Here is an 18,023-nt window from a genome sequence, read left to right on the forward strand (position 1 = left end):
GTCCAATGCAACTTAAATAACATGTCAAAAGAAATTTATAGTCTTACTTGCATATATATATTAGAAAAGAAGATCTGAAAATCCATGATCTATGTACCCATCCCAAGAAGTTAGAAAGAGACAGCAAATTAAACCTAGAAAAGAGAAGGAAGAGATGATAAAGACAAGAATAGAAAGTAATGGAACATTTTACAGAAAATCAGTAAAACCAGAAGTTAGTTCTTAGAAAACACTAATAAAAGTGACAAATCCTTAGCAAAATCATCATGAAAAAAGAAAGTATTAAATACCAATATGAGGAATATCTCAACAAATTCTAAAGACATTTAAAAAATAATAGGAGTTTAGCCATAGAGAATAGCTGATGCTAGACTTGTCCTCCTGCCATAAATAAGCAACTAGGAAATTGAGCATAATTTATGATGCTGCTATGTTTAGACATTGAGCTACGGATAGCACAATACTGTGATCCTGGAGTGAAGAAATACAAACAAGATGAACCCCATGATCATCCTGCTCTCTGACTGGAGAACCTTTCCAGATTGCAACATAGGAAACGGCAAACGGAACAGAGCGCAGAGATCCCAACTGGGAGACCAAGATTCCAGCTAATAAAGCAGCTGGAATGGGTGGGGCAGAGTATATCAGGGAGAAGGGAAGTGTGCAAATAAATAGTTCCAGATGTCTGGTTCTTAAGTGTGTTGCTGAATGCTAAACTGAGCTTGAATAAAGTAAAACTCTACGGGGCAGGGTAAAGAACTACCAGGATGTTGTAAACTGAATAATTCCCATTGCTCACATAGGCTTGGGAGATGTTCAAATTCTGACTGGCTCAGTTAGCTCTTTGGAGTATTCTACCAAACCTTCATGGAGGAGGTAATGCTAATTCTACACAATCTCTTCTAGAAAAAAGAAGAGGGAACACTTCCTAACTCATTTTATGAGATTAGCATCATCCTAATACCAAAACCAGAGACGTCATAAGGAAAGAAAATTATAGACCAATAACCTTCATGAACATAGAGACAAGAATTCTCAACAGACATCGTTATGTATGGATCAAATTATAAGGAATTACAAAAAAACTAAAACTAATGATTGTCTTTAGCAAAACAGAGAATGCAGGGTCGCCTGGGTGGCGCAGTCGGTTAAGCGTCCGACTTCAGCCAGGTCACGATCTCACGGTCTGTGAGTTCGAACCCCGCGTTGGGCTCTGGGCTGATGGCTCAGAGCCTGGAGCCTGTTTCCGATTCTGTGTCTCCCTCTCTCTCTGCCCCTCCCCTGTTCATGCTCTGTCTCTCTCTGTCCCAAAAAAATAAATAAACGTTGAAAAAAAAATTTAAAAAAACAGAGAATGCAAAGTCAGTTTACAAAAACTGCATGTGTGTGTGTATAAATAGGTAGATAGGCATACATAATACTTACATATGTAATACATGTGATGCATACACACACACACACACACACCCCACAGTGGAAAATAATATTTTTAAAATAATTTACAAGAGCATCAAACAATATGAAAGACTTAGAAATAAATTTCACAAAATATGTGAAAGACCTGTACACAGAAAAGTCCTAAATAAATAGGTACACCATTTTCGTGGATTAGAAAAATCAATATTTGTAAGATCTCAGTCCTTCTTAAATAGATTGATATTTCCAATACAATTCTAATGAAAATTCCAGCAGTCCTTTCCATGGAAATTGACAGATTGATTCTACAATGTGTGTGGAAATGCAAAGGATCTGTAATAGCCATATGATTTTGAAAATTAAGAACAAAGTTGAAGGCTTACAATATCCAATTTCAAGACTTTCTATGAAGCTGCAGTAAACAAGACAGAATGGAATTTGTGTAAAGATAGAATATAGATTAAGGATAGAGTAGGGAGTTAGAAATTGACTTATACATGTATGGTTCACTGCTGTTTGATGAAGGTGGCAAGGTAATTCAATTTGGGACAGGACAGTTTTTTCCAGTAAATGGGGCTAGAAACAGAATATCCAGGTGGAGAAAAAACAAATCTTGATCCTTAACTCATTTCATATGCAAAATTATCTAAAAATGGACCTAAACATCAGATATGAAATTGTAGACCTTTGAGAAGAAAACATGGAAGAATGTCTTCATGTTTTGGGGTAGCCAAAGATTTCTTAGATAGAATACAAAATACATACAAGGAGAAATTAATAAATTGGTCTTCAAAATTTTTTCAAAATTTTTTACCAACACTGTTAAGGAAATGAAAAGGCAAACTGTCAAATTATTTGCTATGCATATAACTAACAAAGGTCTTATATTCAAGGTGTATTAAGAACTGCATAACTCAATAAAAACAAAAAACCCAATAAAAACCAAGCAAAAATTTAAGAAAAAATTTTTAATGTTTATTTTTGAGAGAGAGCATGAGCGAGGGAAGGGCAGAGAGAAAAGAAGACACGGAATCTGAAGCAGGCTCCAGGCTCTGAGCTGTCAGCACAGAGCCCAATGCAAGGCTCAAACTCATGAACCTCAAGATCATGACTTGAGCCAAAGTCAGATGCTTAACTGACTGAGCCACCGAGGTGCCCAAAAATTAAGCAAAATTTTAGACAGTTCATAAGAGAAGGTATATGAATGACCAAAAAACACAGGAAAAGATGTTCAAAACCATTAGTCATTAAGGATATGCAAATTAAAATCACAATGAACTATCACTACACACCTACTAGAATGTCTAAAATTTAAAAGATTGGCAGGAGCAAGTCTTGGTGTAAATATGAAACTTTCATACATTGCTCTTGGGAATGTAAAATCACACAACCACCTTAAAAAATAGTTTGGCAGTTTAATATATAGTTAGACATTCTTTTAGTGTACAACTCGGCAAATCCATTTATAGGTATTTACCCAAAAGGAATGAGTATATGTTCTCACAAAGACTTGTACACAAACGATGACAGCCACTTTATTATAATAGCATAATAACCAAAACCTGGAAACAACCCAGAACAAATTAAATATGGAATATTCATGTAATGTAATCCTATTGAACAATTTAAAAAACCAAACTACTGATACATGAAACAAAATGGATGAGCTCCAAAAACATGCTGAAAGAACAAAGCCAGACATAACATAGTATATATTGCATGATTGCTCCTCTAGAAAATTCTAACATGAACAAAAATAATCAATAATAGCAGAAATAAGATCAATGGTTATTGGTGACCTGGAGGTGAGGGTGTGGGTTGGTAGTGATTACAAAAGGAAATGAATAAATATTGAATGTTTAACATTTAAACATTGAATTTAAATTTAATGTTAAATAAACGTTGTTTATTTCTCTTTATTTAATAAATTTAAACATTGTTTAACATTGAACATCTAAGAAAAGAAGGCTTTTAGGAAACACTTCTAAGGAAATTGAAAATTGAAAAGCTTTCCACAAAGAACCTACAGGCCTAGAGGGTCAATTTTTCCAAATATTTAAGGAAAAAATAAAATAAATCTTGCATTTCTTCTAGAGAATAGGATGTGAGAGAGTTCTTTCTAATTATTTTATGTCCTCAGCATTATTTTGATATCAACACCTCCAAAATCATTAAAGAGTAAACAAAACATGAAATAGAATAAAGAGTACAGAATAAGAAAGAGATGACACTTGTCACTTGTTTCATGTTAAATATTTCTTACTGCTTAGTAAATTTTTTTTTTAATTTTTAAAAAAATGTTTATTTTTGAGAGAAAGAGAGAGAGAGGGTGTGAGGAGTCGGGGAGGGGCAGAGAGAGGGAGACACAGAATCCAAAGCAGGCTCCAGGCTCTGAGCTGTCAGCACAGAGCCCATCTCAGGGCTCAAACCCACGAAGCACAAGATCATGACCTGAGCTGAAGTCAGATGCTTAACTGACTGAGCCACCCAGGCACCCCACTGCTGAGTAAATTTAATATCAATGTATATGGAATATATACATGTATATATGTATATATGCCATGTGTGTATAGAATATAAGTACATATTCTATATGTGTATATATCCATATATTCATATATATATATGGATATATATATATAGTCATGATGTCTAATTCAGAATATATGCACAAATCAATTCTATGTAGATCTTTTAAAAGATTAACAGATTTTATATCTTAGAATAGTGCTTCATATTTTAGTTTTCTGCATTTTACACAAAAATAGACAGTGTAGAGAATTCTCATATACTCCCTCTTCCCTGCTCACAGCTTCTCCTAGTTTTAACAGTTGGTCAACCAATATGGAGATATTTTTTAAAACTAAAGTTCACAGTTTACATTAGGGTTCTTTTGATGCTGTACAGTTCTGTGAGTTTTGTACATAAAGTCTTGTATGCATCATTACATAATCGTACAGACTGGTTTCACTGCCCTAAAGTACCCTTGTGCTTCATCTATTAATCCCTCCCATCCCATTCCATGAATCTCTGGCAACCACTGATTATTTTTAAATTTTTATTTATTTTTTAAATTCTAGTATAATTATCATGCAATGTTATATTCATTTCAGGCATACAATATAGTGATTCAAAATTCTGCACATTACTCAGTGCTCATCACAATAAGTGTACCCTTAATCCCCTTCACTTGTTTCATCCGTCACTGCCGCCCTATCTCCCCTCTGGCAACCACCAGTTTGTACTCTACTTAGGAGTCTCTTTTGTTTGTTTGTTTGTTTTTAATTTGTTCATTTGTTTTGTTTCTTAAATTCCACAATGAAATCATATGGTGTTTGTTTTTCTCTGACTTATTTCACTCAGCATTATTCACTCTAGATCCATCCTGTGGTGTTGCAAACAGCAAGATTTCATTCTTTTTTATGGCTGAGTAATATTGTGTATATGTTATACATATACATATACCATATCTTCTTTGTCCATTCATCTACCAATGAACATTTGGGTTGCTTCCATATCTATTGGGAATAGTGCTACACTAAGCATAGAGGTGCATATATCTTTTCAAATCAGTGTTATCATTTTCTTTGAATAAATACCCAGTGGTATAATTGCTGGATCATATGGTAATTCCATTTTTAATTCTTTGAAGAACCTTCATACTGTTTTCCACAGTGGCTGCACCAGTTTGCATTCCCCCCAACAGTGCATGAAGGTTCTCTCTTCTCCACATTCTCACCAACACTTTTTATCTCTTGTGTTTTTGATGTTAGCCATTCTGAGAGGTGTGAGGTGATATCTCATTGTGGTTTTGATTTGCATTTCCCTGGTGATGAGTGATGTCGAACATATTTTTTATGTGTCTGTTGACCATCTGTATGTCTTCTTTGGGAAAAGGTCTGTTCTGCCCATTTTTAAATTGGATTATTTTGTGTTTGCTATTGGGTTGTATAAGTTCTTTATATGTTTTGTATATTAACCCCTTATTGGATATATCATTTGCAAATATCTTCTTCCATTCCGTGGGCTTTTTCTTTGTTGATGGTTCCCTTCACTATGCAAAAGCTTTTTATTTTGATTTATTCCCAATAGTTTAATTTTACTTTTGTTTCTTTTGCCCAAGGCGACATGTGTAGAAAAACATTTCTTTCTTTTTTAAAAAATGTTTATCTATTTTGGGAGAGAGAGTGAGAGAGACCTCAGGGGGGTGGGCAGAGAGAGGGAGAGAGACAGAATTCCCAGAAGGCTACGTACATGCTGTCAGCACAGAGCCCGATGTGGGGCTCGATCTCACAAACCTTGAGACCATGACCTGACCAAAAATCAAGAGCCAGATGCTCAACGAACTAAGCCACCCAGAGGCCCTGAAATATGTTTCTAAGACTGATGTCAAGATTACTGCCTATGTTTTCTTCTAGGAATTTTATGGTTTCAGGTCTCACATTATGTCCTTAATCCATTTTGAGTTTATTTTTACGTATGGTGTAAGAAAGTGGTCCAGGGGCATCTGGGTGACTGAGTCAGTTAAGCATCCAGTTAAGCATCTGAGTCTTGATTTTGGCTCACATCATGATCTCAGGGTCATGAGATTGAGACCCGCGTTGGGCTCCGTGCTGAGCATGGAGCCTGCTTAAGTTTCTCTCTCTCCCCATCTTTCTGCCCCTCCTCTGGTCGGTCTCTCTCTTTCTCTCTCAAAAACAAAAACAAAAACAAAAACAAAAACAAAAAAACATTAAAAAAAAAAAAAGTAGTCCAGTTTCATTCTTTTGCATGTAGCTGACATTTTTTCTGGCACCATTTCTTAATAAGACTGTCTTTTTCCCATTGTATACTCTTGCCTCCTTTGTTGTAGATTAACTGACCATATAGTCATGTGTTTATTTAGGGCTCTCTATTGATTTATGTGTCTATTTTTGTGCCAGTACCATACTGTTTTGATTACTATAGCTTTGTAATATTTCTTGAAATCTGAGATTGTGATACTTCCAGGTTTGTTCTTTAAGTTTGTTTTGCTATTTATGGTCTTCTGTGGTTCCATACAAATTTTAGGATTGTTTGTTCTAGTTCTGTGAAAAATGCTTTTGGTGTTTTGATAGAGATTGCATTAAATATATGGATTGCTTTGGGTAGTATGGATATAATATTGGTTTTTCCAGTCTGTGAACATGGAATATCTTTCCACCTGTTTGTGTCATATTCAATTTCTTTCATCAGTGTTTTATGGTTTTCAGAGTTCAGATCTTTCTCTTCCCTGGTTAGGTTTATTTTTAGGGATTTTATTCTTTTTGGTGCAGCTGTAAATGGCATTGTATTCAGACTGCTATATGCTTAGGATTATATATAAACCTCATAGTAACCACAAATAAAAAACCTATAATTGATATAAAAAAATAAAGAGAAAAAAATCCAGATATATCACTAAAGAAAGCCAGCAAACCATGAAAGAGAACAGGAGTAGAAAGGAACAGAGAAGAACTACAAAATCAATTGTAAACCAAGTAACAAAATGGCAAGAAGTAAATGCCTACCAATAATTACTTTGAATGTAAATGGACTAAACACTCCAATCAAAAGACATAAGGTGGGGCACCTGGGTGGCTCTGTTGGTTAAGCATCTGACTCTTGATTTCTGCTCAGGTCATGATCTCACAGTTTGTGAGTTCAAGCCTTGTGTCAGTCTCCATACTGACAATGCAGAGTCTGCTTAGGATCCTTTCTCTCTCTCCCTCTCTTTCTCTGCCTGTCTCTCTCACATAAATAAATAAATAAATAAATAAATAAATAAATAAATAAATAGATAGATAAATAGATAAATAGATAAATAGATAAATAGATAAATAGATAAATAGATAGACAGACAGACATAGGGCGACTGAATGGATATAAAAGCAAGACCCGACTGTATGCTGCCTACAAGAGACTCATTTTAGACCTAAAGACACCTGCAGATTGAAAGTGAGGGGATAGAGATACATCTATCATGCAAATGAATGCAAAAAGAAATCTGGGGTAGCAGTACTTACATAGAACAAAATAGAGTTTAAAACAAAGACCATAATAGGAGATAGAAGGACACTATATAATTGTAAGCTGAACAGTCCAAAAAGAAGATGTAACAATTGTAAATGTTTACTCACCCAACATGGAAGCACCCAAATACATAAAGCAACTATTAACAAACATAAAGGAAGAAATTGATAGTGATGCAATAATAGTTGGGGACTTTAACACCCCACTTTCATCAGTGGATATATCATCCAGATGGAATATTAAGAAGGAAACTGTTTTTGAATGACACATTGGGCCAGGTAGACCTAACAGATATATTTAGAACATTTCATCAAAAGGCAGTGGAATACACATTCTTTCAAAGTGTACATGGAACATTTTCCAGAATTTATATTAATAACTGGTGTTTTTTGGACTTTGTTGGTTCTTCTTTTTCTAGCTCTGTTAGGTGGAAGGGTTAGGTTGTTTATTTGAGATTTTTCTTTCTTCTTGAGGTAGACCTATATTGCAATAATGTTCCCTCCTAGAATAGCTTTTGCTTCATCCCAGAGATTTTGGACCATTGTGTTTTCATTTTCACTTGTCTCCATGTGTTTTTTTTTATTTTTTCTTAGAGTTTCTATTTCTCTGCTTACATTATCTGTAAATTCTTGCATGTTGTTCACTTTTCCTGTTAGAGCTCTTAACATACTAATCATAGTTATTTTAAATACTAGCCTGATAATTCTAAAATCATGTCAAATCTGAGTCTGCTGCAAAGCTTTTTGTGTCTATTCAAACTATGACCCATTAGTCATAGTTTCCCATTAGTATGCCTTTTGATTTTTTGTTGAAAGCCAGACAGAATGTATTGACTGGGCAAGAGGAACTGTGGTTTATAGGTCTTTAGTATGAAATTTTGTTTATCTGGCTAGAAGTTAGACTATGGCTTCAGGTATCAGAGGCTTCAGGTTCTTCTAGTGTCTTGTTTTTGTTTCCTCTGTGTATTTGGGTTTTCCTAGTAACTTCTTAAATAGTCTGTGTCTTGCAGCTGTCTTAGTTGTAATCCTTTGTTATTTATCCTGGAGCTCTGTTGATATGATGGTAAGATATTAGGAAGGGAAAATGTTCTGTTATCTCATAACTGTGTGTACACACACACACACACACACACACACACACTTATATAAATTATACATATATATTTATGTATTTTGGCAAGAGTCCCTGGGCTGTGACTTTCAGAACAGTTTCTTGGGGTTCCTCCCTGCTCCCCACCCCCACTATGTGAGACTGAGAGACTAGCCGAGGGTTGCATTGGCTAATTGTCCTTGCCCTGGTAAAATAAGGCTTTTGCAAAGTAGTTTCCCTTGGGAGCTGGCTTTATTACAGAGACTAGAAAGAGAAATTGAATGCTGTAGGCACATTTCAAAATGGATAACTCCCCCCTGTGTATATTTCAAAAAGATTACTTTTCCTCCTCTCCGTGCTGGAAGCAAGAGGCGATTTTTCTCACTCACTATGACAACCTGATGGGTCTCTTGAAGGTAAAACTTATGAAAGTATTGGAGTCTCCCTAAGGCTGGGCCCTCTGATGTTTTTAACTTTCAAGCTAGTTCATACTGAGTGTCCAGCAATTTGTCAGTTACAATTTAAGCATCCCTATGGGTGCTGGCTTCAGACAGTAGCTTCTGCTCCTGATAAGTGGTGAATTTCTGTATTTGCCTGTCTCCAGTTTTTGAGGAAATGGTTTGCTCTGTGACCAGAACTTTCTTACGAATCTAAGGAGAGTTACTGATTTTTTGTTTGTTCAGGTTTCTTCTTGCTGTGAGGACAGGAGTGATGACTTCCAAACTTTTCACATCCAAAGAATGAAAACCCAAAGCCTTCTACATAGAATTTAGAACTAAATATGAAAAGTAAAGTAATGGAACTTCTGTAGTAATCACATATAAATGTATCTTCATCACTTGAGGCAGACAGGTATTCTTATACAGGTCCAAAAAAAGCACTAATTATAAAGGAAAAGGTGGATAAATTGGACTTCATTAAAATTTAAAACTTCTTTTCATCAGTGGACATCTTTGAGATGGTGAAAATACAACTCAGAGTAGGAAAAGGTATTCACAGTACTAATAGTTTTGGCAGTACAAAGATTAATATCCAGCATGAAGAACTCGGGTACCCAAGACTTACATTCAGATTATGAGAGGAACTCCTACAAGTCAAAAAGAAAAAGACAGCCCACTTTTTAAAATGGACTAAGATCTTGACCAGGTACTTCTCAAAGCACATACCCAGGTAAAAGAAAATCTTATTAAATGTTACTCAAAATAAAGATTGCCTTAGGAGCAGTGTGCGGGTTGGATTGGGAAGAGGTAAGAATGAAGGATCAGGAGTCATTAGCAATAGCCAGGTGAGATGTGAAGAGGGCCTGAACTAAGGTAGTGTGGTTAGAGAAGAAGTTGGTACAGTTAGCTGAAATCAGGAGTGCAAGAAGAATAGCAGGTTTGGCTGACTGTCTATGTGTACGTAGGCTTAGTTTGAAACATGTCGGGATTGGGCGCCTTTGGGATACCCAGGTAGAAATGTCTCATAAACCGGTCAAATGTCTAATTTCAACATTTGTGGTTGTCATTTGATTGTTTAGCTCAATAAGGCTCAATAAAGTGAGTCAGCAAACGAAATCATTTTACCTGTAACACCTTCCTTTACATAAGAATCTCTTATATAAATAAGAAACAAGTGCCTCAACAAATATCGTGCTCTCCACCAGTGCTTTATCCCACTTAAGGTGAATTTTCATGGCACAAATTCCCCCCTCAGAAAAAAGGTACAAATTCTTGCAAGAACTCTGTAAGAGGTGAAGATTAAATGACCAAAGGATGTAATTACCTTACCATTAAAGATTCTGGAGTTTACAATTATACTGTTGGAGCTCCAAGGTAATTATATGACTAAGAAATATTTTTCCTACTTATCTATCTATACACCCAGTGTGAATCAACAGAAAAGATACGAGATAGAAGAGAGAATCCTTTATAACAATTTGGGATTACACAGTAAAAACTTTCCTTTATCAAGAAAACCTAATCAGATGATGATATACAAACTACTTTAGATGTATAAGTATCTGGTTGTTACCTCAACTCCCCAGGAGTTCATGAGTGGCTCTCCTAATATTATTTTTTTATGTATCATTAGTCTTTAAATTACAGTCATTTGTAGCATGAGACAATCTGAATAGACCCATTGTCCTTAGATGACACAGGAATAAACAATATATTAATAATTAAGTCCATATTCAACCCATCTGCACAGTTGACCCTGACAGATCTTTTTTTTTTTAATGTTTATTCATTTTTGAGAGAGAGAGAGCAGAGACAGAGAAGGGCACAGAGAAGGGCAGAGAGAGGGAGACACAGAATGTGAAGCAGGCTCCAGGCTCCAATCTGTCAGCACAGAGCCTAACGCAGGGCTCGAACTCATGGACTGCAAGATCATGACCTGAGCTGAAGTCCGATGCTTAACCCACTGAGCCACTCAGGTGCCCAAGTCTGCCAGATCTTATTGTTAGATTTGCTTGATTGAAAATCTCTTCCTCTCTTTCTTTGTCCCCTACACAACTTCACAATAGACTTGGAATCCCTGGGCTACAGCAGTATCATTCAGGGCTTGGTTATTGAATTGTATGACCAAACTGTCAGTGAAAGCAATTTGTATTCCTACACAGTCCATTTATAACAGATCACCTTTTTTTTGTTAGGATGTTATCACTATCCCTACTTTAGCCAAAATGCTAATAAAGAAATTACATCATTTCTAAGACCATGCTGTCAGTCAATCAGTAATGGAGTTTGGACCGGTACTGGGAACATCTAGGTACTGATTCAAGACCACATCAGTTCTCCAACAGAAATGTTTTTATTCAACGTTTTTATTTATTTTTGGGACAGAGAGAGACAGAGCATGAACGGGGGAGGGGAAGAAAGAGAGGGAGACACAGAATCGGAAACAGGCTCCAGGCTCTGAGCCATCAGCCCAGAGCCTGACGCGGGGCTCGAACTCCCGGACCGCGAGATTGTGACCTGGCTGAAGTCGGACGCTTAACCGACTGCGCCACCCAGGCGCCCCAGAAATGTTTTTAAACTTAGCAAAATTTCAGTAAATTATGAATGATGGAATTTTTTTCTTTTTGAAGAAAAATTTAATAATCTTTACATAAATAGCTGCTTAAGAATTGAAAAATGAAACAAGTTTAAAACCTCTAAAGCATAAGTGCTTGTCTTAGGTTTTGTTGTATAAATTGATTGAAATATAAAATAAAAATAAGCCTAAGTGGGGAGGAATTAGAAGGGGACATTAAAGAATATGTCACTTGCCCCCATATATTTCTTGCTTTTCTGATCAAGTTAGAATTTTCAGCTTTTTTTTGGTACCTTTTCCTTATGGAATCCAGCCTCAACAGTGAAAAGTGGAAAAAGCAATTTTGACACCCAGTGTAGAAAGAAAGGAAGGAAGAACAAAGGAAAAAAGGTGCTAGGAAAGGAAGGAAGAAGGGAGGAAAGAAAGAAGGCAGGGAGAGCAGCAGGAAGAAAGGATAGAAGGAAGGAAGGGAAATCTAGACGTAAAATATAACAGGAATGGGCTAACTTCCAAAAGATAAGGCCACATAGGCTGAAATCCTATTTGGGCTCTGATTTTAGAGGAATTCTGCCCATACCTAGAGGGACTTTTGACTAAAACCTGTGAAATCTAATATTCTGTTATGAATGTTTAATGATATCAGGAGTTTTATCAATGTATTCAAGGTCAAGAAATGTTTCTTTTAAAAATATAAGGATATGAATCCTCCTTTGTCAAACTCATTAACAGAAAATGATATCTTTATTATTTGCCAGTGGATTCCAATCAATTATTATCTAATGCAAAAATAATCCTAGGAGCTAAGATTAAATATTATTTAAATCATGGAACCAAGCCCTATAGTCAGACATGACCTCAATAATGCAAATGTATTTGTGAATAGCTGGGAAGACAAATTCATTTACAAAAACAGACAGTGTCAGGAGAAGATTAAAATATATATGCACCACATAGATGAAATAATTGTAATCAGGACAGTGGAATTACCACAATTGGAGAATTTCACTGAATAGCTGAATTTCATGTATAACACAATCAAATTTTCTGCCTCATTCAGTCTCACCAGTGTTCATTTCCTAGATGTTCTGATTAACTTAAACTGTGGTTAATTGAACACGGAAATTTCCAGAAAACTATAGACAAGAACAATTTTCTATGGACAGTTTCTACCTATACTTGTACGACTTAGAGGCCATATAGATAGAGTGAGATAGGTGAGATGAATTATATTTTTACTAAATGTGTGTCTGGAACTAAGAGATTTTATTTGTGAGGATGTAAAGGAAGGAACTATAAAAATACTAGGGTTAAAGCATTTATTTGAAAAGAGGAATATAAATAGTTATGAATGAATTTCATTGTTCATTGGTAGAAAATATTTTAGACAATTTCAAAGTTGCAGTCTTAAACTGAGCTTGCATTCACATGTTATTTTATAAAGGGAATTTGCCATTCAAGTGCACTTTAAAAGCTAGTCATTCTTGGGGCACCCGGGTGGCTCAGCCAGTTAAATGTCCGACTTCGGCTAAGGTCACTATCTCACAGTTCATGAGTTCAAGCCCTGTGTTGGGCTCTGTGCTGACGGCTGGTAGTCTGGAGCCTGCTTTGGATTCTGTGTCTCCCTCTCTCTCTCTGTTCCTCCCCTGTTCACACTCTGTCTCTGTCTCTCAAAATTAAATAAAGATTAAAAAAAATTTAAAGCTAGTCATTCTTTTCATCATGCTAAATTAGAAAATTTCAGTAAAAGGCTTTACATGGGTTAAAATTAGGAGTATGTTTAAAAACAACTATCCTTACTTGGACACTTGTAGATTTATTGACTCTTAGTCTTCACATCTAGATGGATAATTAAAAAACACTGGTTACCTTAATCTGTACATTTCTCCATTATACCCTATGCCCCCACTCCTTTAACTAAATTGCTCAGCAGTTCTGCATTGCTGCCAGTAGTCATCAGACAATATGTTCAGAATATAAACAACTGGAAGATGATATTTTCATAGTATTGGTATTTAATGTTGATGAAATTGATATCATAGGACAAGTCATTACTTCAGGTGACATCGCATCTTACTTTGACCAGAATGTGGGACTAGTCCCAGTTATCTCACTCTATTACTAGAGCAATGTATTGGTAGTCATAGACTCACAGGGCTTAAAGGTCTATTAATTAAAGCTATCTTAAAGATGAATTCACCCAATCTTGAGTCTATGTAATGTCTACCAACCCTTGGTTACTATTATCATTTTAGTGCTGATGTTACTAATGTAAACATTTATCAGTATGTGTTATAGCATGCCCACATATGTTATCTTTTAATTCTTGTGACCATGAGCCATTGGCATGTTTTCCTGATTGGATTCAATCATCACTAGACACTCAGGAACATCTGAATTGTTGAGACAGGGTTTGTGAGAACAGTCTGAGATCTGCCAGTATTATTGATAAGAGAGAACAGCAAGATAAGAGATAGGACATTAAAGGGTGATAAGCCTTGTTATTTACATCTGATATAATTCTATAAAAGACATGAAAATATCAAATGGTAGAACTGGAAAGGGGCACCTGGGTGGCTCAGTCAGTTAAACGTCTGACTTCGGCTCAGGTCATGATCTCACGGTTCGTGAGTTTGAACCCCACATCGGGCTCTGTGCTGATAGCTCAGAGCCTGGAGCCTGCTTCAGATTCTGTGTCTCCCTCTCTCTCTGCCCCTTTCTCGCTCATGCTCTGTCTCTCTCTCAAAAATAAATAAAACACACACACACACATACACACACACACAGAAAGAAAAAGAAAAAAAAAAAAAGAACTGGAAGTAACCTTGATCTGTCCAGGCTGATACTCTTATTTTACACGTAAGGAGCCACAGTGGATCACTGACTACTCCAAGATCACACAGCTAGTGAAGGAATATTCTCTGGGATACCAAGTCAAAAGCAGCATGGCTGGAAGTGGAGGGAGTAGAGAGCAGATGGAATAGTTCATAAGACTATGTTAAGACCATGATGAAAGGACAGTGGAGGAAGCAGTGAAAAAGCAAGAATATGTGATGCTTGGAGAAGGTAGTCAAAGGGTAGTATCTTTTTTATGTACACACCCCCACTACATCAAGCACAGCTGTCCCGCCCCAATGTTAGAATATAGAACAAACTACATGTTTTTCTGAAGTCCTGTGGTCTTTCTGTCCCTACTACCTCTTTAAGTGACTCAACAGTTGTGTGTGTGTGTGTGTGTGTGTGTGTGTGTGTGTGTATGAATGCATGTGATTATTTCCATTTTGACCATTACCTTCATTTATTTACCCCCAGCATAACATAATTACAACAGATTGAGAGTTAACAAAAAATAAAAAAGAAAGAAAGAAATCCTGCAATATATGACAACTTGGATGAACCTTGAGGGTATTGTACTAAGTACAATAAGCCAGTCACAGAACACTAGTGTTTCTTGACTTGATTGAATCATGTAAGCATGATTCTACTTATGTAAGTCATCTAAAATAGTCAAACTCATAGAAGCAGAGAATTGAATGGTGGTTTCCAGGAACTGGGGGGAAGGTGGGTGGAAATGGGGAACTGCTAATCAACAGGTATAAAGTTCTAGGGGTGCCTGGATGGCTCAGTCAGATAAGCGTCTGACTTCTGCTCAGGTCTTGATCTCATGGTTCGTGAGTTTGAGCCCCGCAACAGGCTCTTTGCTGACAGCACAGAGCCTTACTTTGGATCCTCTGTCTCCCTCTCTCTCTGCCCCTCCCACCACCTCAAAACTAAACAAACATTAAAAAAAAGGTATAAAGTTTTAGTCATGCAAGATGAGTAAGTTCTAGAATTCTGTGTTTATAATTTACAATACTGTATTAAACACTTAAAAAATCTGTTTAAGAGGGTAGGTCTTATGTTAAGTGTTCTTATCACAATAAAATCATACATAAATAAACCAATCCCTTGCTTCTAATCTCAAAAAGCATTTATTTAAATTTAAGAATGAGTCAAAAAGAAAGACAGTTACCACAATTATTTAAAGAAAACTTGAAATGTTATAGGTACTTTACTGATTACCTGTCCCTTAAGTATAATGAAATAATTAGACAAGTATTTCCTATTTATTTTTCCTTTTTGATTTTTGTAGAAATTAATAGAATCTTTGAATATCTGGTACCGGAAGATAATGAAACTAGTGATTTGGAGCAGTAGAAGAACTCACGGGATGAAGTTTCACATTTGGTGAGGCAAATAGAGTTTTTATAGGGCTTACTGCCTTTGAAAACTCTTGAAAATTTGCTTAGTGGTTTGTGACTCCTGAAACATATCAAACCTTGAAAAGCTATCAGTGAACAGGATGAGAAATTCTCTTTCAAATGCAGTTAGAGGCACTGTAAAAATGAGCAATTCTAAACCTACTGCACAATCAAAATTGCTCAAAGGAACTACCATCCCAAAAGGTTTGCATGTTTCTCTTATCAGTCAACCAAGATGAACGGTAAATTCAAGAAGTCTTATTATTATTGCTTTATCCATCTATCTGTTCCTCCATCTATTGTTCATGTATCCATCCAGTGTCTGTGGCATGCCTGATTTAATGCTAGGTGGTATGCTAAAGTATTTTAGGTACTGTAGAGCAACAGCATGCTCACAAATTTCCTTTGACTTCAGACTAAGTTCTTGATGCCTTTTCAGTAAAATATGCCACAGAGAATATAATGACTAAACATAATCCTTCCAAAGCAAAGCAGAATATGTGTGAATTATTAAGTCTTGGCTGTGCCTGAAGTTTTAGTTCTAAATGTTACAAATTGTTTTCATTTTAATGCAAGTAATACATTAATCCGTTTAATTTGTTAAAAATTCAAATATTCCTGGCAAAGCAAGAGTACTGTTTCCCAGCCCAAGTGTTTGATGTGTGTCCTTATAAATGGAAATGTATACATTTCCATAGTTTTTATGTCAGTAGATTCGTATGCATTGTTTTGCATCCAGCTTTTTGCACTTCATACATCTAGCGGATAATTCATTGCAGTCATCTGGAAAATCTCTCTGTAGCTACTAGGGAATGCATGTTTATCATTGGTTTAATAGTCACTTTCATGTGTCAGGCAGAAAGAGAAACTATAATATTCATCTTGTCTAATAGTTAATGTTGTGAGGCAACTGTGGAAGGATTGCCAATTTTCTGGTGGTTTTCTTTCTAAATTTATGCCCTTCTACTGAAGAGTTGAAGAGTTAACATAGACAAAAATGTAAACACTGTTGCCTGTACAAGAAGGTTAAAATTGCAGTTTGCATGGTATAGTTACCATTGGGGAAAATACCATCTGAACTTTATAGTGTCTGACAAGTTGGGGTAGGATGGGCAGTTCATATGTTCTGGCTATAAATTCTAAGGTGATCGACAAGGGCTATACTGTATTCTCTATGTGGAATATAATGAGTTTCATGGTTGATTAGCTTTGTGGCTGAGAGGTTAAACTCTTACATGTTAGAACAAGTGCCTCAGTAACTAAGACCATTTGAAATCCAACAATGCTGAATGCAAAGGTGTTTTAATAGTTTTCTCCTTTTTGGAGGATGATTAATCCTATTATGATTTCACCAATATATTTTATATTGAAATCTTCATCATTTTCTAATACATTACAAAAAATGGAAGAAGCTAGCTGGTCTATTTCTTTCTGTTGTGTTAGCTCTCTTGCCTTCTTTGTACTCTGGTGAAAAGATGTCGATACATAACTTCTAGATGCCATGATTAATTGTGTCATTATAAATGGTTTATTCTAACTGGCCTCCAGAACCACAGGTTAAAGTATACAGTTTCATTCACAAAGAAGACTAAAGAAACTTTAACTTCTGCATCAATGCTTGGAGTTTGTTAACTGTGCCAGTTGTGTTCAGTCCTGGGTAGAATGTGGTCTCATTATGCAACTGTACTACCAAATCCTAGCTTCTCAATGTTAGCCAGAACTGCCTTCTTCCTCAGGGGCCTAAATCTCCTCCCAGAACCTAGGGGAGTGTAAACAAATCCCTTTCTGCCAGGGTTACATGAAAAGCCAAGTCATCATCCAACACAATAAAATAAGCTTGTGAAAGAAAGAACCAATCAAACCTCTTTGATTCTAAGACTTAGGGAAAGCACTTATAAAACCTCATAGTCTGCCCATCAGAGGGGAAAAAAGGCTCCCATTAAATGGGAAGAGTACTCATTTTAAGCACTCTAAAATGTTAAGATTTTTAAAATACAGTGCTTAACATTCTGTAGAGCTACAACAAAGAATATGCTAACCTTAGTATTTACATGCCAAGCTTCTGCCAAGCCATTTCATAATGTACCTTTAAAAAATTTCAAGCTTTCTCACAAAAAAAGATACCGCCTCCCTCCCCTGCTGATGGCTGGCATGTTCCCAGGCAATGAATTGTATAATTTTGAAGTTCCAGTGAGGCTGGTAGCTTGAAGGTAAAGCTCCTGCCAATAATATTGT

General features: G+C 36.1%; 1 long non-coding RNA gene across 1 annotated transcript in view; it reads left to right on the forward strand.

The window, feature by feature from the left end:
* LOC125167784 (uncharacterized) overlaps positions 1-18,023 on the forward strand; it is a 46,607-nt gene that overhangs the window by 18,564 nt on the left and 10,020 nt on the right. Inside the window, exon 3 of the long non-coding RNA XR_007152946.1 lies at positions 15,680-15,774. This is a non-coding gene — a long non-coding RNA (uncharacterized LOC125167784). The remainder of the gene's footprint in view (positions 1-15,679; positions 15,775-18,023) is intronic.

Source organism: Prionailurus viverrinus, chromosome B3, assembly GCF_022837055.1.
Source record: "Prionailurus viverrinus isolate Anna chromosome B3, UM_Priviv_1.0, whole genome shotgun sequence".
Taxonomy (NCBI): domain Eukaryota; kingdom Metazoa; phylum Chordata; class Mammalia; order Carnivora; family Felidae; genus Prionailurus; species Prionailurus viverrinus.